The 15568-nt window shown below is 45.9% G+C and overlaps 1 pseudogene; it reads left to right on the top strand.

Annotated features, from left to right (window-relative positions):
• The first annotated feature begins 11126 nt into the window (after positions 1 to 11126).
• LOC146053797 (5S ribosomal RNA) lies at positions 11127 to 11245 on the top strand (annotated as a pseudogene).
• Positions 11246 to 15568: the final 4323 nt, after the last annotated feature.

Genomic DNA, 15568 nt, shown 5'->3' with positions numbered 1-15568 from the left:
GACGTACGGAGATCCAGACACCCAACTGATAGGCAATATTCATGTTTCTCCCACTCCCACTCGACATTCTCGAGGATAGACTTAGCCCTTGCTACACTAGAAATCCTGCCCAGGGTCCGCTCCTCGAGATATGAGAGTAGGGGCATTTTGGACCACTCCCCCCTCTCACTGAGTATGGACTTTGATTGTCAGAGGGGACAGGCCGTTTGGAAGCTTAACCCATACTGGCTCACAAATATGGGGGACGGCCTGGAGCTAGAGGCCGCTTGGAGGGAGTTTTTTGAACACAACTCAGAGGGGGTCCATGCGGCAATATTATGGGACGCCTTTAAAGCATACCTCCGGGGAACGCTAATCCAAAGGATCTCTAGCTTGAAATCCTTCTTTAAAAAACGGGAGCTAGCCCTTGAAAAGGATTGTATTGCAGCAGAACTGCGTTACATACGTGATAGACTGGATTCCTCCAAGTCCTCTTGGCTGGAAGCCCAGAGGGGATGGAAAAACTGCTTGCTAGATAAGACACGATATAAATTGTTGTATACCTCCCACTCTGTATATGCATCTGGAGACAGACCGGGTAGTTTTATGGCTCAGATAGTAAAAGATGAACGCAGGGCTTGTACAGTTACTGAGTTACAGACTTCCCGGGGTGACACGGTGACACGAACCCCTGATATTGCAGGTGAATTTATGTCTTACTACCAGACACTGTATGAATCAAAGGCCAACTATGCCCTGGATGACCTACGCGCTTATCTACATGCCATCCCACTACCCTCACTGACCAGTGAACAACGAGATCTCCTAGACTCCCCCTTCTCTATTACGGAGATCACTGCGGCTATACAGGCTTCCCCTTGCGGCAAGGCCCCGGGCTCTGATGGAATCCCATCTGAGCTATATAAGAAGCACATCACCTTCTTTGCATCACACCTGCATTCTGTCTTCCAGCGAATATATGACACAGGGTCCCTCCCAGGCTCTATGTCTGAAGCAATAATAATTGTTATACCAAAACCTGACAAAAACCCTAAACACCCTGAATCATACCGCCCCATCTCGCTGCTACCCACAGATGTTAAAATTCTCGCTAAGGTCCTGGCTACTAGATTGACACAGGTTATTACGCATATTATTCACCCCGACCAGACGGGCTTTATGCCCAACAAGTCCACGTCTGTCAACCTGCGACGGTTATTTACACACATGCAGTTTCCTAGGGAGGACGCACCTGATTCGGCCATAGCCTCACTAGATGCAGCAAAGGCCTTCGATTCGGTCGAGTGGGGATATCTCTGGGAGGTGCTAGACAGGTTCGGTTTTGGCCCCAAATTCACCAGGCTTATACAAACCTTGTACTCCACCCCGACAGCCAGAATCTCGGTTAATGGGTATGTGTCGGAGTCCTTCCCCCTCTACAGGGGCACGAGACAGGGCTGCCCCCTCTCCCCACATTTGTTTGCTATAGCCATTGAACCCTTAGCCTGTCTAATTAGAGACTGTACCTCAATTAAAGGACTGATGGTGGGATCTAGGGAGGATAGAATAGCGCTATACGCAGATGACATTCTCCTTTTCATCCAAGATTATTCAGTCTCCCTACCTATATTAATCGATATTATTAATGAATATGGTCAGTTCTCTGGTTTACTAATAAACTGGTCCAAATCGTCAATCACCCCGCTGAGAGGACAGGCCACAGACATCTCAACCAGCCTAGCCCAGCTCCCTTGGACAGACAAATTTAAATACCTGGGCATCTGGGTTACCAATGCCCCAAGTACATATATACAACTAAACCTACTCCCACAAATCTCTTATCTCCGTTCCAAGATCCCAATATGGAGCAAACTCCCACTCACGATCACGGGAAGAGTTAACCTAATTAAAATGGTCTGCCAACCTAAATTATTATACGTCCTCCAACAGTCCCCAGTCTACATCCCTCAAAAGTACTTTACTCAGATTAACGGCCTCCTATCTTCAATTATATGGGCTAATAAACGACCAAGGATCAACATACAAACCCTAACCAGATCCAAAGATAACGGAGGTCTGGCGCTCCCAAATTTCCAACACTACTATTACGCAGCACAATTGCTGTTCATTTGGGAATGGCTGAATGAGACGGTTGACGCCTCCCTGCACATGCAGATGGTAATGTCCGCTTCCCCCGATTTAACCCCCCTACAGGTACTTCTAAGCAAAAATGCAAAGGCGGCTAAAATCCCTATAATTAAACAGGCTGTAATTGTATGGCAGCGGGTGCATAAGCTAATGGGGGGCAGGGGGTGGGACCCTGACACTCCAATATTCAACCCCGGGGGTCTACCGGAACTCTCCTCTTTGCAAGTGCGGGAGACATGGAATATCTGGGGTGTTGGTACGCTGGGGCACTTGTATGCGAACAACACTTTGAAATCCTTCCAAGAATTACAACTGGAATTCCCGATCCCCAACTCACAATTTTACAGATATTTACAGATACGACATGCTCTCAATGCTCAATTTAAAACAGTTCCTCTGACTCTTTCTGACTCCCCGGTTAAAAAACTACTAAGCTGCAGACCACAGGGGCATTTAGTCTCCATCGCTTACTCGTCTATACAACAAATTCACCATTCTGACCCGCTAACCCCCCTTAAACTAAAATGGGAGGCTGATTTGGGACCCCTCTCAGATGACACATGGTCCTGCGCACTTGAGGCCCCAAAGTGGTCTACTACTGCTATTAGATATCAGCAGATACAAATGTTTATATTACACAGAGTATATATGACGCCGGCGCTGCTGTGCCGTATCGGGGGGGCCCCCTCCTCGGCCTGCCCAAAGTGTGGCTCCCTGGACGGTTCTTTCATACACATGGTATGGACATGCCCTAAGATCACGCAATATTGGAACGATGTCATTGGCGTTATAGAATCCACAGGCATACCTAGAGTGGCTCTGACACCAGAGACCTGCCTGCTAGCCGCTATAGATGAAGAGATGTTACCAGACCCAGACAGACGGTATGTAGTTAACTTATGCACTCTGGCCAAGGTATGCATAGCCAGATTGTGGATGGCTGGGGAGGTCCCGAGGTTGGGCACCTGGGTGTCCTTAGTGAACGAGGTGATAAGCCACGAAAAATTTGTATACTTGGCCAGGAAGTCAGAGAAAAAATACTACGCCATATGGTCTAGATGGTTGGACTCCACATATTCAGGGAAAGAAACGTCTGCCGACTAGATGATGCGGCTCTACCCTCGTGGCTGTAGGGACAACCTCAGCTCAAAATACCGACTGTAACTTGGGTGGTATGATATGTAGGGATAGGAACATACTGATGGACCCATGAGACACGACCTGTATGCCGATATGCCTCCCGCCCCTCGCACATCTTATCTGAGACCCATGATACCTACACTTTGGGAACTACACCTATAATACTAACCAAGATGCTGGACTGGGGACACGCGGTCAATTGTGCTACTTGTTAAAATAATAGAATTCACTTCGTATTACTTTACTTTATTTTATTTTATAATTGAATCCTCCAATGTCACAATGTCATAATGGCACGCCATATGATGTATGACACATGAAAGAAGGGTGCCTCAGTGATCTTCGGATTGTCTTCTGGGCTACTTGGGGCACCATATCCTCTGGAATGATGCTGTACATGTTTATTGATTTGTGCCAATTGTTCTCCTCTTTATTCCTCTCTCTCTCCCTTTCTTTTATTGCTGTATTTTTTTTTCGCTTTGAAATGTTAATGTTTAACCTGCAAAAAATTCAATAAAAAACGTTTGAATTAAAAAAAACAACATTAAACATTCATGCATTTTCACTGTGTTATTTAACTCAAAAACACACACATTCACACAGCAATCGTTACCCCTCACATCAAAATACAAATATAACTTACATTACACATCTGTATGTACCTGCCCTTACAAACCTGCAAACATATTTTTGATTAACAACATCGTCAACTTCTCTCTGTACAGAAATTTTTAATTTTAAAATACAAACATAAAAAAAAATCAACAAACTTAAATGCGGGCCTCCAGTAGGCCAAAAAGTATCTGCAAATATAGGAGGGTCAGGAAGATCTCCCGAATAATGGCTGCCACCTCCTCCTGGTGCTGTTCAGTGTCTGTAGTGAAGGGATAAAAAAATATATATATATAATATACACAAATGTTTGTTGTATTTGTACATAATAAGAAGTTGTGAGTTATGTGTGAAGGCCACATACATTTTTTAACTACATTGAAGATGGGTCTGATGTAAACACAGTACTAAAAACTACACACATACTGTACATAGTAAATAACATTAATTAAATTACTCCTTCTTGGATGAATGTTTTCTGTATCCCAATTGGTAGTTTTGTTTTGGGGGACTCACCTCTAACCTCACAATTAGGCTGTGCTATTTAAGGGTTATGACATTGTTGCGGCTTAAGCACTCCTTAATATTTTAAATTTAGGACATTGCTGTACAAATTATAGGCCTAAAGCTATGTTTGTAAAGCATGCATCCGCATGGCCTCACACACTATGAACAAAACAATCTATAAATTAATGTTGCACATCATGCTGGGAAGTGGAGTTACCCAACACCTGGACCCACATAACTTCAACACCACTACTGTAGGATATGTCATTGTATGTACTGTTATGTCAATTATTCAAGGGGTGAGCCATGGCCACACTCCAAAAAACCACCAAGGGGACCCTTGTTCCTGGAGAAGGACAGGCCACACCTCATGGTCGCCCTGCAGTGATATGTTGCAACTAATGTTGATGTTGGATACACATATGTGGTTGTTGTGATTGTTTATGTGTAGAAATGTGTAGGTAAACATTAGACACATTATTTACTTACGGCTAGTTGAGCCATCCTGCTCGCCGCTGGTTGGGTGTGCGGTGGTTGGGGGGGTCAGGAGCAAGGGGGATGGGATAGGACTTGGGATACTGGTAGTGGGTTGGAGTGGGGATTGGAGAGGTTTGGGGGTGGGTGGTGGAGAGGTGTAGGGGGGTTGGAAATGGGGTGGGGAGGGGGTTGGGGAGGGGGTGGGGGTTGGGGAGGGGGTGGGGGTAGGGGTGTGGGTGGGGGTTGGGGAGGGGGTGGGGGTTGGGGAGGGGGTTGGGGAGGGGGTGGGGGTTGGGGAGGGGGTGGGGGAGTGGCTGGTGGAAGGGGATGTGGAAATTTGGTGCTCCCCAGCTGGACCCATTGTCTCCTCCTCTTCCTCCTCCTCTTCCTCTTCCTCCTCCTCTTCCTCCTCCTCGTCTGGCTGCTCCTGGGCTGCCTGCTCCTGGGCTGCCTGCTCCTGGGCTGCCTGCTCCCGGGCTTCTATGCGTGCCATTGCCCGTGCTGAAATGTTCATGTTGATGGCATAGAAATCGAAGGTTGGGTTTCATAAAAATGGGGGAAAGAAAAATTCACATTAGTCATGCTCATAACCTTACAAATTATCATTGCTGTTATATTTCAGACATTTATCATGCGAACTAATTGATATGCTACACCCAAAAACTGAGCAACTACTTAAACCCCCCCCTATACACCCATATAAACCCCCTATACACCCCCTATACACCCCCTATACACCCATATACACCCCCTATACACCCCCTATACCCCCCCTATACAACCATATACACCCCCTATACACCCCCTATACACCCATATACACCCCCTATACACCCATATACACCCCCTATACACCCATATACACCCACATACTCAGGAACATATTTATAAAAAGTACAGAAATCATTTGAAAAAAAAACGCAGACATACTAGTTAATAAAAACTTACATCGGGCAATATGGCGGCGAATGGAACTCAGCATGACTGGCTGGCGCCGGCGCAGGTCAGACCAGCGCCGCTCGACTTGGGCCAGGCTTCTCTGTACGCCGGTCCGGGTGTATGTTAGGCGGCGGGCAGCATTATACGCCCGCCGCTTGTCCATGTTGGACACATATGGGCCCCAGCCGACGGTCCATGACCTCAACCAAGGCCACCAGCTCCTGGGTCGAAAACGCGCTAGCCCTGGTTGAAGTCATAGTGGCAATGGCGCAGTTATTAATTGCAGGTACATATATCACTTTTGGTGCTTGCTGATTGGTGTAAAAAATTGTTTGTTTAGTATTAACTTTATTAATCCTTCTTACATTAACAAACTGGATGCGAATAGAAACTTACGCGGACCGTTCCGATATACACACACCATAACCAACAGCATGCATTCAATGTATAGAGAGGAACTGTATATACAGTGTGCGGAAAAGAATACACGCAACCGTCTACTAATAAATACGCTGCTAAAAGGGGCACAATACACCGATTTCCATGGAGAGACGTACTGTATATACAGTGTGCGGAAAAGAATACACGCAACCGTCTACTAATAAATACGCTGCTAAAAAAGGCACAATGCAACATGTTGGTGTATGACAATTTCATACTCATTACATATGTAAGGAAAGCATTATAACGTGATGTTTTGAAATGTGACTCACAAAGCATACACAAACTCCAACAGATACCAGCTGACAACACTCATCATTGGAATGACAGGTGCACACATTTCACGATGTAGCACACAATGCTCCACAACCTGTGTATGTGCATATACAGGTGATTGATCAGGTGCGTTGAGACCTGCGTAATTTAAGCGGCAATTATCGGCGGGAAATATCGGCGTAAATTAGCAACTACATTGCGGGGAAAAATATACGCCCCCTTGTTCATGGCGGGAGATTAACATATAAATATTCAGTCAGATGCAGGCCAGAATTGCTGCAAACATGTCTAGCTCAGACGATTCCGCAGCTGAGGACGCTCTACAGAGAGCTACAGCAGAATCCCTGCTTGAAGCTTTGCAGAAGAGGGAACAGGAGCGGAGAAGGAGGGCCCAAGAGAGAAGTAGCCTGCAAGACCAAGCGGGCCCCTCACTAACAGGCCCTGTTCAACCTCCACCAGCTCCACAAGGGCCAAGCAACCAGCCAGAACAAGAGGTTGCATCTCTCCAAACAGGTGTGACCCAGCAGGTGCATGGTGAGAGAACTGGGGCCACCAGAAAACGAGCTGCAACATCTAGGGTGAGGACTGAGCAGGATACCACCACCAAAAAGAGAAACCCTGCATTTGTAGAGGCAGAAATGCGAATTTTAGTGCCCAGAGCACGCGAATGGATCGAATTGACAACCAGGAAGCCGGGTGCCAGTGCAAGGAGAAACCTTTGGGAGAAGATCACAGAGGAAGTGAACCAGGTGTCACCAGTGGTCAGAGATTGGCTAGCGGTGAAGAAAAGGCAAGTGTGTTTGTCCCCCTGATAATGTCATATGTGTGTACATATGTTACATGTATGTTTTGAGAATAATAGAAAGGTGTGTTTGTAGATAGTGCTACACTTCAATGTCACATGTGAACACAACCATGTCTAATAACCCACATTTATATATGAAACATGCACCATTGGTGTGATGTGAGGTTATGGGCACAGTTCTGCTTATGTGAAGTATGTGATGGGACAAGAGAAAGTGTGTTTTTGAAAGAGTTGTTGTAACATGTTCCATATGATGCTACTGAAACAAGAATGACCAAACTGTGCACATGTAGCTGGTGAGAAACTACACATCCCAGTATGCCATCCCATAGTTAAATTACTCCATAATAACCACACTGTCAAGCTATGGTGGAATGTGTAGTTTCACAACAGGTGGAGGTGCATAATTTGGCCATGGATGATGTCATTTCTGCATAGTGATCTATGTATGTGCATTTAGTGGCCTAATGAATGAGATGAGACACTGAAATGCCTCCTAATGGAGACATTAATGTGTGTGTGGGACACATATGGCTAAAAAACATAAGATCACCCACACTAGGAAATGTCACGTAGCACAGTGGTGCACATATCTCATGGTGATATTTGTATTTTTAAACTTGTAGGTGGACAGACTTCAAAACGACACTGAAGAGGAAGATGACTGACCGGTACAACCACAGCATGTCCACCGGGAGGGGGCCTATGCCAGATAATTTGGAGTATACCCCCCTGGAGCAGGACGCCTTGGATGTCATTGATGTGGCCGAGGTCAGGGGGATATCCAATATGGATAGTGAGCTCCCGGCGGAGGTCTTTGCTGCTGCTTTTGATGGTAAGTCACAGTAATGCATTGTATTTTGAAAGATATTTTTCTGTGCGTATGTGATGGTGACATTGTTTTCAATTATTATCCTAGAAGAAGCAGAAACCCAGGATGAACCGGCAGCATCTTCCTCTGCAGAGCCACAGGTGGAGCAAGTGGTCCAGCCTCCACCAAGACGACACCCCCAGCCACAGGACACATGGGATGCCAGCGTGATGGTGATGCTGGAGAGGATCGAGAAGCAAGGGGTGGATGCTGCGGTCCGTCAGCAGCAGGTTGGGGAATTTCTGGCGGATTGGAAGGCCACAAACAGGCAGCAGTGTGAGGCCTTCAACCGCATGAATGACACTCTGGCGGCTGGCATGCAAAGCATTGGCCAACACCTCAGCCGCCAGAATGAAATTCTTGCGGAGCTGCTGACCACCGCCAGGTCCCTAAGGGACAATCCCCCATCTGCTGGCCCACCCCAAGCTGCTCCCCAACCTTCCACCTCTGCTGACCCTCCTGTGTCCACTAGGGGAAGACGCCGCAAGCCATCTGAGCCAAAGGCCCCTGTCCCCAAGGCCCCATCTAAAAAGGGGAAAAAAGGGCCCAAATAATGAGACCTGGTTCACTTCCTCTGTGGTTGGACCCCAAATGTTTAAATTGCACTGGACATCCACTTCCTGAGTTGGCCATCGATCCATTTTCGTGCCATGGGCATTAAAGTTCTTATTTTGACCTCTACAAATGCAGGATACATTTTTGGTGGTGTGTATCTTGCTTAGTATTCACCCTGGTTGTTGCAGTACGTATTCTGGTGTCCCCATTTCTTTCACCATTGCATTTGCAGGGTAACACATGTTTGGAGATATGCAACTTGTTCTGGCTCTTTTTTTATTTTTGTGTCTATTTTATTTGTTTATTTGATTTATGACATTAAAGTGTCAAATAAGCTGTGATGCTGAATAGCAAATAAATTTATTTTACCAATTAAAACAAAATTGTTGTATGTGTAATTTCTTGTGTGAAACAAATACTACATTTATGTGTACTTACTGACCAGGGTATTTTTGAACATTTGTTGAAGTGTGGTAGAAGTTTCCCATGTGTAACCCTCTCCATGGCCATTCCCATGTTCCTATCCAACTTTTCCCTGCTAATTAGTTTGTGTCAGCACATGTGCAGAGCAACTTAATAGGTGAGAAAGCAGTTTGTGTGCAGGTGAGGTAGCTCCTACAGTAGTAGGTAAAAGCAGGTCCAGAACAATGCTTTCCTCATGGAGTGGGTGAGGCAGACAAACAAGGGTCAAAAGGTACATTTGTGTAGGAATGCATATGTGTCCTCCCTAAAAAAAGATGTGTGAATCGGCCAAACATGAGAAAATTGCTTGTGAACAAACATGTATAACTTTTTAAATATATATGATTTTACAGTGTCATAAGCAGATGTAGGAATCCTTTGTTAGAGAGATGTGAGTGCAATAATGTGATTGGTGGCATCTTACATCCAGAGTGTAGTCAAATCCAATTCATAGCAGATCAGATAGTGGTACAGTTCTGTATTTTGGGTACTATACAAAGATTGTGTGCAAAATAGTGGGCATGGGCTTAAAACATTGCTGAAACATCCTTTGTAGGTGTTAGATGTGGTTTATGTTATTGTATCATAAATACAAAACCTATGTTTGTATTAGAGTGAACACGTTGACACATGTCGACTTGTGTAGATTGAGTGTGCTACTGTGTAAAGTCTATGAAAGCACGTAGTGAATGTGTATAACTGTTTAACAAATACCTACCTTAGCATATATAAGCAGGTCTTAAAAAGATTCTTACCTTAAATTAAACAAACCTTTAAATGTCGAGAAGTATAGAAAGATAAGCTTCCAATGTGTTTGAGTGCTGTGTGTGGCTTGCAGGTAGTGAAATCATGGTTTGGACTTAATAGACTGCAGCATTGCTTATTACATTCAGGTGTATGTGTTTGAGTAGTAATCAGCGTAAATTAGCAAACCCAGGCGCACGCTGGCATGTGGTATCTGTAGGGGTGGTCTGAGGTGGCGGTTGGCGGCCGCCTGTTTTGTGTCCGAAATGAACGGTGCTTTAGGCGATCGTGCGGTAGTAGCACCGTTCATTTTTGGTGCACACCCCCGTGTACGCCCATATTTACGCCCATTTTCCCTCATTATTTCGGCCGCTCCCCTCAACACGCCCCTATGCCGCCCCCAATGCCCGTACTCTCGCGTACAGGTTTTTTCGCACGGAGAGACCCGTCCGTAAGCGTTGTGGAGTGTTCGCGCCTGCACATTGGCGATTGTACGCATGCGCAGATCATGAAAAACCCCGGAACGTACGCGTACGGCCCGGCCGCACCAACCAGAATAAGGCCCTTAGAGTCTATCTGGATAAACACTACCTGTCAACAGAGTATTAGACAGCACCAACAGGGTCTTTTGGGAGACCATTGTGTGTATACATACTATTAAGTTGTATTTGCATCAATAAGCACAAAGTTCCAAGGACTGAATCACAATTGTTCCCAGTCCTATTATCCCAATCAGTATTCGGACTCCCCGGTGTGTTTCTGGTGTCTTGATTAATACATACACTGACACCAGGGACTACTCTCCCTCCCATCTAGGGACCATGGTTACATTTACCAATTTATGGATAAACCCTTCCTCAAGCCCTACGGGCTCATATTCCCACATCTCCATCCCCCTTTCATTCTAGAGGAAGCTATCGCATGATCCTCTGACTCTCATCAAATCATTCAATGCTAGCATGATGTTTGACAGCAGAGATGAGGGCCCTGTTTGTTAGCACCTCCTTCAACTAAACTATCCAAACTCGTGGCTCTCTCATTCATCCAGCCAGTACAAGCACTCCTGCAATGCTACATAGGTAACAGGGTTGCTTCGCTCTGAACTGTTTGAACAGCAGAAGCTTACCTTGGCTCATCCACCCTATTGACATCAGAATCAACCAGCCAGGGCTATACAGCCATACTTCACTGGACCGCCTGTTATCCATCCGAACACAGAAGCTAAGCAGTGAGAGGCTGGATCAGTACCTGTATGGGAGACCTATAGGGAACATCCAGTGCTGTATTTATCCACTGGAACAGTACGCCTGTCGATACTGTTGAGGTGCAGCCACAACCCTCTTGACCCTCCCTTTCTCTCTTCACGCATGTGTTTAACAGTCTATATTAGAGATGTGCGGGCTCGGATATCAGAGATCCGAGCCCCCACGGACGTCATCATTCCGAGCCCGATTCCGAGCAGCGCTCGGAGATTCCCGCCTGACTCGGTCCGTCCGCGTGATTAGAACGTCATCTCCCGGCGTCGGATTTCGCGAGGCTTTATAAGCAGCTGCCGCGCCCCCGCCATCTTCACTCCAGTTAAGTAGTGGGTTGGGAGAGGGTGTGTTGGTGCTGCTGCTGGGGCTTAAACTTGAGCTTGTCCTTGAGCTTTTGCAATCGCTGGTGCTGTCTCTCAGTGCTGCTGTGTAGTAGTCTAACTGTGTACTTGTAGTACTACTGTCTCCTCTGTGCGGTCTACCTCTGGTGTGCTGTGCTGCCTGTAATTGATTATTTTATTTGCTGGGGCTGTCTCCCTCAGTGCTGCTGTGTACTCTGTTCTCAGCTTAGGACAACAGTCTAACTGTGTACTTGTAGTACTACTGTCTCCTCTGTGCGGTCTACCTCTGGTGAACTGTGCTGTAATTAATTATTTTATTTGCTAGGGCTGTCTCCCTCAGTGCTGCTGTGTACTATGTTCTCCTCTGCTTAGGAGAACAGTCTAACTGTGTACCTGCCTGTAGTACTGTCTCCTCTGTGCTGGGGCATACCTCTGGTGCTGTGCTGTGCCATTTATTATATATATAATTATTAATTAATTATATTAAATATAAATATATATATAGTCCACTGGTGCTGCACTGCTGCCTGCACTGAATCTGCCAGTCTGGCGGTCTGTGGTCCACTGGCTAATAAATAATTAAATACTGCCTGCCTAATAAATAATTAAATACTGCCGTATATCTCTACCTTTGTGGTCTGGGGCTCACTGCCTATACTGCCGTATGTACCGTCTGGTCTGGGGCTCACTGGCTAATAAATAATTAAATACTGCTGTATATCTCTACCTTTGTGGTCTGGGGCTCACTGGCTATACTGCCGTATGTACCGTCTGGTCTGGGGCTCACTGGCTAATAAATAATTAAATACTGCCTGCCTAATAAATAATTAAATACTGCCGTATATCTCTACCTTTGTGGTCTGGGGGTCACTGGCTATACTGCCGTATGTACCGTCTGGTCTGGGGCTCACTGGTTAATAAATAATTAAATACTGCCTGCCTAATAAATAATTAAATACTGCCGTATATCTCTACCTTTGTGGTCTGGGGCTCACTGCCTATACTGCCGTATGTACCGTCTGGTCTGGGGCTCACTGGCTAATAAATAATTAAATACTGCCGTATATCTCTACCTTTGTGGTCTGGGGCTCACTGGCTATACTGCCGTATGTACCGTCTGGTCTGGGGCTCACTGGCTAATAAATAATTAAATACTGCCTGCCTAATAAATAATTAAATACTGCCGTATATCTCTACCTTTGTGGTCTGGGGGTCACTGGCTATACTGCCGTATGTACCGTCTGGTCTGGGGCTCACTGGTTAATAAATAATTAAATACTGCCTGCCTAATAAATAATTAAATACTGCCGTATATCTCTACCTTTGTGGTCTGGGGCTCACTGCCTATACTGCCGTATGTACCGTCTGGTCTGGGGCTCACTGGCTAATAAATAATTAAATACTGCCGTATATCTCTACCTTTGTGGTCTGGGGCTCACTGGCTATACTGCCGTATGTACCGTCTGGTCTGGGGCTCACTGGCTAATAAATAATTAAATACTACCGTATATCTCTACCTTTGTGGTCTGGGGCTCACTGGCTATACTGCCGTATGTACCGTCTGGTCTGTGGCTCACCGGCTAATAAATAATTAAATACTGCCTGCCTAATAAATAATTAAATACTGCCGTATATCTCTACCTTTGTGGTCTGGGGCTCACTGGCTATACTGCCGTATGTACCGTCTGGTCTGGGGCTCACTGGCTAATAAATAATTAAATACTGCCATATATCTCTACCTTTGTGGTCTGGGGCTCACTGGCTATACTGCCGTATGTACCGTCTGGTCTGGGGCTCACCGGCTAAAAAATAATTAAATACTGCCTGCCTAATAAATAATTAAATACTGCCATATATCTCTACCTTTGTGGTCTGGGGCTGACTGGCTATACTGCCGTATGTACCGTCTGGTCTGGGGCTCACTGGCTAATAAATAATTAAATACTGCCGTATATCTCTACCTTTGTGGTCTGGGGCTCACTGGCTATACTGCCGTATGTACCGTCTGGTCTGGGGCTCACCGGCTAATAAATAATTAAATACTGCCTGCCTAATAAATAATTAAATACTGCCGTATATCTCTACCTTTGTGGTCTGGGGCTCACTGGCTATACTGCCGTATGTACCGTCTGGTCTGGGGCTCACTGGCTAATAAATAATTAAATACTGCCATATATCTCTACCTTTGTGGTCTGGGGCTCACTGGCTATACTGCCGTATGTACCGTCTGGTCTGGGGCTCACCGGCTAAAAAATAATTAAATACTGCCTGCCTAATAAATAATTAAATACTGCCATATATCTCTACCTTTGTGGTCTGGGGCTGACTGGCTATACTGCCGTATGTACCGTCTGGTCTGGGGCTCACTGGCTAATAAATAATTAAATACTGCCGTATATCTCTACCTTTGTGGTCTGGGGCTCACTGGCTATACTGCCGTATGTACCGTCTGGTCTGGGGCTCACCGGCTAATAAATAATTAAATACTGCCTGCCTAATAAATAATTAAATACTGCCGTATATCTCTACCTTTGTGGTCTGGGGCTCACTGCCTAAATACTGCCGTATATCATTATCTACCTGTCTGGTCTGGGGCTCTCTGCCTAATACTGACGTACCTGTCTGGTGTGTGGCTCACTGCCTAATACTGCTGTATCTGTATAACTGCCTGCTGGTGCATACTCACTGACATATATAATTGCACACCAGTGGCGCTGTTCTGTGACATAACTCCACAATAATAATGGAGATCCAAAATATGGAGGTTAACAAACAAAGGAAAGATGAAGATGCACTTCCTCATAGTTCTGAAGCTGCTGCCACTAGTCATGACATAGGCGATGAAATGCCAACAACGTCGTCTGCCACGGCCGATGCCCAGTGTGAAGGCAGAGGGCATGTACAATTGAAACCAAACTTCCGTAAAAGGAATAAAACTATGAAATGTAAATCGTTGGAAGAGAAACTTAAACTTGGCAATATGCCATTTACGACACGGAGTGGCAAGGAACGTCTAAGGCCATGGCCTAACTTCATGACTAGTGGTGCAGCTTCAGATGACGAGGAAAGTCCTCCTCCTCCTCTCTCCCCGCCCAATAGGAAATCAAAGAGAGTTAGGCTGACACCGACTCAAAAAAGTCTGACAAAATTTCTGAAAAAGAAACAGAAAAAAATTCAGAAAATAAATCTGGAAATAACTCATCCTTCTAAAGACATATCCCAAATCCCCACAGAGAGTCCGAGGGTGGCGGTGGTTGTGATGCCGGACCTTCCTATCACTGTACGTGAAGAGGTGGCTCCTTCCACCATTTGCAGTATGCCCTCTGCATATGCTGGAAGGATGACCCACAGTCTAGTTCCAGATTTTATTAGTGAAGATGATGTTGTACACCAGGAGGAGGATATTGATGTAGCTGTCACTGAGGAGGAAGTTGTCGAGGAGGATGGAGACTTGGTTTGCTTAAATGACGCACCAGGGGGGAATGAGGCACCTGTGGTGGAAAAAGTTGTTGTCCATGGGATGAAAAAGCCCATCGTCATGCCTGGACAAAGGACCAATAAATCCACCTCTGCGGTCTGGAATTTTTTTTATCCGCATCCGGACAACAAAAGTATTGCCATTTGTAGCTTATGTAAAACTCCAATAAGCAGGGGTAAGGATCTTGCCCACCTAGGGACAACCTCCCTTCAACGTCACCTAAAGAAGCGTCATGGTTCAGTGTTTAGTCCAGAAAGTGCGGCTAGCAGTCCAGCGACACCTAAATCACTTGGTCCTCCTTTTGGAGCCAAATGCCTGAAAAGCACACCACCAACTCCCTCCTCGACAAATTCCTCCTCGATCCGGATAGGGGGGAGTCCTGCAGTCCATCTCACCTGCATGAATGACTCCATAGATTCCTCCGGAGGATCCTGCAGCACTACGCCTACTACTACTACTACTGCCGCTGCTGCTGCTGCTCCTGGAAGTCAGAGGGGAAGTCAGTCATCATCCCAGAGGGGAAGTCGTAAGACCGCT

This window comes from Crinia signifera, unplaced genomic scaffold (genome assembly GCF_055691185.1).
Source record: "Crinia signifera unplaced genomic scaffold, ASM5569118v1 HAP2_SCAFFOLD_207, whole genome shotgun sequence".
NCBI lineage: Eukaryota > Metazoa > Chordata > Amphibia > Anura > Myobatrachidae > Crinia > Crinia signifera.
The sequence above is the reverse complement of the archived record's forward strand: the minus strand, read 5'-3'. Positions and strand labels throughout refer to the sequence as shown.